Source organism: Macrobrachium nipponense, chromosome 43 (assembly GCF_015104395.2).
Source record: "Macrobrachium nipponense isolate FS-2020 chromosome 43, ASM1510439v2, whole genome shotgun sequence".
Lineage (NCBI taxonomy): Eukaryota > Metazoa > Arthropoda > Malacostraca > Decapoda > Palaemonidae > Macrobrachium > Macrobrachium nipponense.
Window position 1 is genome coordinate 45,608,551 of NC_061104.1, and position 6,746 is coordinate 45,615,296.

Consider the following 6,746-nt stretch of genomic DNA (forward strand, 5'->3'; position numbering starts at 1 on the left):
TGATTAGCCAGGATCACGAGTTAGTCATCTCTCTTAAAATAGATAAACTCGGAGTGAGATTGAACGTTAAAGGAGGAAAATAGATACGTGTTATATGTGGATTTTAAAAAAGAAAAATTTTTTTGTAACTATTTTTGGTTTTATTGACAATGAGCAAAGTAAGACAATGAAGCAATGATACAGCATCAGTATGCTATTAAGAAATTTGATAAATCTTTCTCTTGAGAAGAATATGTATATTGTGTTTGTTATAATATTATATATATATTATATATATATATATATATATATATATGTGTGTGTGTGTGTGTGTGTGTGTGTGTGTATGTGATAATAAAAGGAACCCATAAAAACGCCAGAACATAGAAACTAAATACTTTATTTCAGAGACGTCTTGTCTCTCTTCACGTAGGTGTTAAATGGAATTTTGTTGTAACAGCTATTTTTGACCACCAGTCATACATACACACACATATATGTGTGCGTATATATATATATATATATATATATATATAGTATATATATATATATATATATATATATATATATATATATATATATCTAAAGAGGCAGTTTTGTTAAAATTGCCTCTTGTATACATGTATACGTAGTATATAAATGCACATGCATACGTGCATACTTGAAAAACTTCATGTCAAGAGGGCCGAGTTTGTATGCAAAATAAAAGTAAATGGGTCAGTGCGTACATCGTTCGACGCACTGTTGATGGGCCTTTTCTGTAGATGTTGTAACTGGCTAATGTTACGCAGATGGTCATCGACGATTAAGTGACTCAAGTATGGATTACTTCCTGTCCTGAGGTTAACTATTTCTGTTCTGTCATTTTTCTGGCCCGCGACCCACTACAGTCGAGAAACCATCAGGTACATAATCTATGTTGGTGGTTAAAGTGCGCAAAGTAGTTTTTTGAATGTAATATTGATTGACATAGGTCGTTTCGTATGATTGAAAAAAAAAAAAAAAAACATGAATATGCAGTTTCGAAAGATAACCTCTTTATCTGATAATGCAATGTCGTAGATAGGTCGTGTGGTGTAGCTTGATGTTATTTATATTTTAAGTTTTTTTTATAATCGTTTATGTTGATTTTTTTTTCATTGATAAATGAGTAAACTGAAGAGTGTGGTCACATCTATAATTTTGTAAATTATTGTATTTGAATTTATATTCGAAATAAAGTATTATTATTATTATTTTTATTATTATTATTTATTATTATTATTATTATTATTATTATTATTATTATTATTATTATTATTAAGCCCTGCATGGTAACTGAGTTATTGATCCTGCCCTAGCAACTAAAAAAAAAAAATACGAAAAAACAGATGGTCTTATTTAGATTCTCCTCCTTCGATATATTGCTTTGGCATCTCATACTTAACGATTATTCCCCGTCTGTTGTCGTATTAATATCGATTATAATAGTAAACTGTCAATGAGCACAGGTTGTTTTCTCTCTCTCTCTCTCTCTCTCTCTCTCTCTCTCTCTCTCTCTCCCTCCCTCCGGAAACATATGACTGACTCGGCTGAGGTCGTCATGTGGTTTAGTCCCTGGTGCCAAGTTGGCACCAGAAAGGTGTTTCCCTGATACTTTTTACCACAAAGATGATGTATGGCACTCATGTGCTTGCTCAGCAGTGGCAGGCTGGTGCGCATTGTTGCGTGGCATAGTTGCAGATGTACTACAGAACTTGCTTTGTCTGTCCGTCTGCACTTTTCATGTCCGCCCTCAGATCTTGAGGAATACTGAGGGTAGGGGGCTGCAAATTGCTATGTTGATCATCCACATGCCGTACATCAAGCATTCCAAATTGCAGCTCTCTAGCCACAATAGTTTTTATTTTATTCAAGGTTAAATTTAGCTATGATCATAAGTCTGACACTGCATGGGTGCCAACAACCTCTGTAGGCCACCCACCGGCCGTGGCTGAAAGTTTCATGCCCCGCGAATGAGAGGTTCATGGGCCTTTGCGGAGAGTTTCATGCAGCATTGAACGCTGTACCGAAAATTTGATTGCGCCGGAGAGACTTGTTTTTGGTAGAAATCTCAGAATATTTCGGAGTTGCGTTTACAACTGAAACTCTATTTTGCTGAAGGCCGTATTGTATTCAAATACAATTTTAAATTTCCAAAATTGCAGAAGAATACTGCATTTTTTTTTTGCAAACGTTGCATAATTAAATCAGGTGATAAATGTTCTTATTCGTTTTCATTTTAGCTCCTTTGTTGTGGCAATCGCTAATAGAAATGTAACAACGTCTTATCACCGTCATGGAATGGTGCTCTCTCTCCACTCTCTCTCTCTCTCTCTCTCTCTAAAAAAAAAAAAAAGTAATAATAATAAATGAATAAATAAGTAAGAATTTTTGCACTGTCCGTTACTGTCTTTGCACCCCAATTATTGGGCAGCGGGAAAGATTGAGGGTTTTAACCGGATAATTTCATAAATAAGTTTCTATATAATACAATATATATAATATATATATATATTATATAACATATATATATATATATATATTATATATATAGTATATATATATATATATATATATATATATATATATATATATATATATATATATATAAGATTGCGCAAGACTTTCCTGCTTATCCTAATGCAATTTTGGATGCTGGGTTATTGGCGAAGGATTTCTTCTGTCCTTTATCCAAGGATCTTGATAAGATCCTGTTCCCTATCTGGATGACAAAAGATCTGTGAATGCGTCTTTTATCCGAATCTGGCCAATGGCCAGCCTTCTTCTGTCCGGATATGGGAAAGAGCCATGCCTTTTATGTTATTCATATCCGGCAGAGGAAAGCTTCTTTCGAAATGTAGGTCTCTCTCCCTCTCTCTCTCTCTCTCTATTTTTCTCTCGGTCTCTCTCTCTCTCTCTCTCTCTCTCTCTTATTCTCTCACTCAAATGTTGATTTTAGCCGTCATTTCTCCTCTCTCTCTCTCTCTCTCTCTCTCTCCTCTCTCTCTCTCTCTCTCTCTCCTACTGAAAACAATTTTATTTTTACTGATTAATTGAAGGGACTTCTTATTTGGTACATTCCTAAGCGAAGAATGGTAATTCTGGTCACAGTGGGGGACCATAACCAGAGGAAATGCTAATCTTTTGTTATCCATATCGGATTTTGGGAAGGCATTTGGAATATTTTAATTACTCAAAAACGACTTTATATTCTACGGAATAACCCCGAAGATCACGACTTTCGCTAGCGAGCTTTCACAGGTTTAATTAGCCCCTGAGGGGATACTACTGTCAGAGTACCTCCCGCGGTGGACTGTAGGCATTACTTACGGTTCTTTACAGCGTCTCTCCGGCCACTAGCTGCAACCCCTTCCATTCCTTTAACTGTACCTCCCTTCATATTCTCTTTCCTCCATCCAAGTTGCCACCCTCACACCACAACTATTGATTCATAGTGCAACTGCGACGTTTTCCTCCTGTTAAAGCTTTGAAACCTTCTTACTCTCAGCTTCCCATTCAGATCTGAATGACCTCATAGTTCCCATTGCTTGGCCTTTGACTTGAACTTTATACTACATTCCATTCCATACGACTAATGAGCAACAGAATTATAATAAGTAGAAGCAAACAACTAAATGAATTTCGTAGTACCTACGTACGTGACTTGTAGTAAGAGGTCCGACCTCTGGCCAGCTGACAAAATGCTCTCGTGCATTGCTGCTGCTTCTTCTCTTTCCTCTTCTTCTTCCTCCTCCTCTTCTTCTTCTTCTTCTTCTTTTTATCGCCAGATCCTTGAGCGAAGGTTCCCGAATTATCCATTCGTTCGAAGGTGAATCAGAAGAAAATTTTGACTCGCGTTTTCCTGGTTTTTGCAAGTTTTTCTCGAGACTTATTAATAATACACCTGAGAACCGTTTTCTTTATGTACACGAAACAAATATACACGTGTGTGTGTGTGTGTGTATATATATATATATATATATATGTGTGTGTGTGTGTGTGTGTGTATATACATACATATATATATATATATATATATATATATATATATATATATATATGTGTGTGTGTGTGTGTGTGTGTGTGTGTGTGTGTGTGTGTGCGCGCGTGCGTGCGTGTGTGTGTCTGTTTCTGCCTCATCTGTTGTACGCGGAAGTAGAAGTTCTTGAGCAATCCCTTAATTAGTTTCAATTCGGTCATTCCCCTGAATCATTTTACGTATTAAAGCTTTAGCTCTTCTTGTGTTCGTGTTTTCGGATGTTTAAAAAGAGAGTCATTTTATCTTGGTTAACGAACACTGTCTTCGTCGACTCATTTTTTTGCGAGACGGTTTTCGTCAGCGAAGCCTCAGCTGGAGACTCCAAACCGGTCAAGACTGGTATGGAGTCGCTGGTCGCAAATGAAAAGTTATTTATTAGACATCCTTAGTAATTCGTATATTGTTTTATTGGATGAGTGTGTGTGTGTTAGCGTGGTATATCAAGAATTGATCAACAGATATTGATGAGTGTGGGTGAATGGGTGAGAGCATTTACGGTGTATATATCCCACTTCGAAAATGAGAATGGACCACACAGATATTGATGAAGATGGGTGAAAGTATTTACGGTGTCTTCACCCAACTCCGAAAATAATATTCAATAATTTGTCTACGCAAATCATCTCGTTTGTCATGTGTTCAACATTTCATTTAATTAAACCTGCAAGTCTCTACTTTAGCTATTAGAATATATATTTTTTTTTAATGAAATTTTTCCGCGGCTGTGCTTGGATGGGTGACCACCACGGAGGGATCAGGGAAGTCAGCAACTCCGTGTCATTGAATTTTAAAAAACTTGCAACAGTCTTTTGCTATCTATGCAATCTAATGGCAACGAGAAACCAACCTGGTTTAATACCTAATTGATGCATTGTTTTTTTTATTGGTAGTATATTCCCAAATTGCAACTCTATAAGGAATGTTATAAAATTTTAACGTTTTATTTTCCTCCTCGTAGTATATACCTTAACGAAACTTTAACGTGTTTGTATAGCTGCAGTCTTTATAGATATTTATTTAAAATGGGGATTATATATATATATATATATATATATATATATATATATATATATATATATATATACATACATATATATATATATATATATATATATATATATATATATATATATATATATATGTAAATGCTGCCTTATTTTACAGTTTATCCTCAAGTGTTACTTAAACGCAGCAGGAGAAATAAGTGCGCTTTTCTCCTCTACGTTATCTGAACACACTTAAGTGGCTCTCGATAGGAGATAGGAGATAAGTTAGTGTGTTTTTCAAGGTAAATCTACAGTAATTTTTTTCGAAGCCTTGAGTTTCGTCATCCTTTAGGCTTATGTTGGGTCTCTCTCTCTCTCTCTCTCTCTCTCTCTCTCTCTCTCTCTCTCTCTCTCTCTGGATGAAGAGGGACGAATGGCCACCCTCCCAAAAACTCCAATATGCATCTGTTTATCGGAGCAGAGTTTACCCACAACCCCGTGGTGGCCTGGCTTATATCTTTGCCAGACGCACGATTATGGCTAACTTTAACCTTAAATAAAAACAAAATCTATTGAGACTAGAGGGCTGCAATTTGGTATGTTTGATGATTGGAGAGAGGATGATCATCATACCAATTTGCAGCCCTCTAGCCTCGGTAGTTTTTAAGATCTGAGGGCGGACAGAAAAAAAGTGCCCATAGATAGATGAATAGCCACCTCGGTGGCCGCGAGTTCGGTCCTTGGCCATTCCATTGAGGAGTGAGAGATGTGTATTTCTAGGGATAGAAGTTCACTCTCGACGTGGCTCGGAAGTCACGTAAAGCCGTTGGTCCCGTTGCTGAATAACCACTGGTTTCATGCAACGTAAAAAAACCATACAAACAAGCAATAGTTTTCTTTTGAAGAAAACTATAACACAACCCATGACTTTTCATTGCTCTGTTAAGTGTGCCGTTACAACTGGAGAGCCTCGACGAGGTCATCCTGAATCCGTTGGGTTGAAACCATTGCCAGAAAAACGAAGCTCACTGTCTCATTTCATTCAGACGTCATAACATAAACAGTCTCCCTACTGAGGATGCCGTGCAATTGGAACTTGCAGAGTTCAAGCGCGTATGCAGCGCATTTCTATGCCTAATGCTGCTCTCTTCTTGCTTCTCTCTACATTCTTGTCTGTTTGTTAATTGTTTACTTGTGGGATTTTTTTTTTATTATTTTTTTCTTTCACCTTTGCTTGATTCTACCTAATGGACACCATATTCTTGGGAAGCTTGGATTTCAAATCACTGGGACCTGTGGTCAGTTTTAAGGAAACATTTTGATATACATGCATGCATGCATACATACATACATACATACATACATACTATACTATATATAAATATATATATATATATATATATATATATATATATATACATATACACACACACATTGCTACCTCGGCTGTAATGATTTTGGCATAGACAAGTGACATGATATTACATACAGACACGCATGCATACCAGTGCTTGCTTGCAGCGGTAAAGTTTTGACACTGCGTAGTGGGCTACTTTAAGCTTGTCTGACTCATCTTCACTTGTCAGTGGTTATCACTTCTTCTTCTTCTTCTTCTTCTTCTTCTTCTTCTTCTTCTTCTTCAGCCTCGGAAAGACGTTGAAAGATGTCAAACAAATGTGATATGCCGACCTTTGTTGTCATAGGATGATGTGATGTGTTCG